Consider the following 727-nt stretch of genomic DNA (forward strand, 5'->3'; position numbering starts at 1 on the left):
CCGCATCCCTCGGCCAGAGCCTGGGATTCTCCCCACTGACCAGCTCTCTCCCGTGGTTGCCACCGATCTCAAGCATGGAGCCTGTGCGGCGCTTCCCCAGCATGTGGCCTCCATCTTCTGCAGCTGCCGCGAGCCGCCGCGCGAGCCCGCCGTCGCCTACCTCATCGCTTCCAAGCCCATGCTACACCTCTTCCCTTCCCATGCTGGATCTGCGGCTCCCTCCCAGGCTTTCGGAGCATGCTGGATCTCAACTTGGATATGGCGGCGTCGGTTTCGCCGCTGGTGGATGATAATGGGCGGGCCCCTCGCTCGGCTGCTGCTTCCCTGGAGGTGGCGGTGCCTTCCGCTCTGTCCCCGCGGCGTAGCCCACGCATCCGGCACGCCTACGACGGCGTACAGATGAGCCCAGTGGAACGTGCCGCCAAGCGCAAGTCGGCGGCGGCGTCCGACTCCAGCTCCAGCAGCGGTCCCTCCCGACGCTCCGGTTCCTCCTCGCGTCGCAAGAAGGCGAAGGCCACGGCAACAGCAGTGGCCAGCATCCTGGAACTGCCCCTGCTTGCGACCCCGACACCGCTCACCAGAAGCAAGCTAAAGTTGATTGCCCAAGGCTGCGACCTCAACGCTTCGGCCATCCTCAATCAAGCCAGGGCATGTGCGGCCACCTCTGCTTCGAACAGAGCTTCCTCCCCTGTTGCTAGCTCCTCTTCTGCATCTTCTGTGCGCATCC

Source organism: Triticum dicoccoides, chromosome 1A, assembly GCF_002162155.2.
Source record: "Triticum dicoccoides isolate Atlit2015 ecotype Zavitan chromosome 1A, WEW_v2.0, whole genome shotgun sequence".
Lineage (NCBI taxonomy): Eukaryota > Viridiplantae > Streptophyta > Magnoliopsida > Poales > Poaceae > Triticum > Triticum dicoccoides.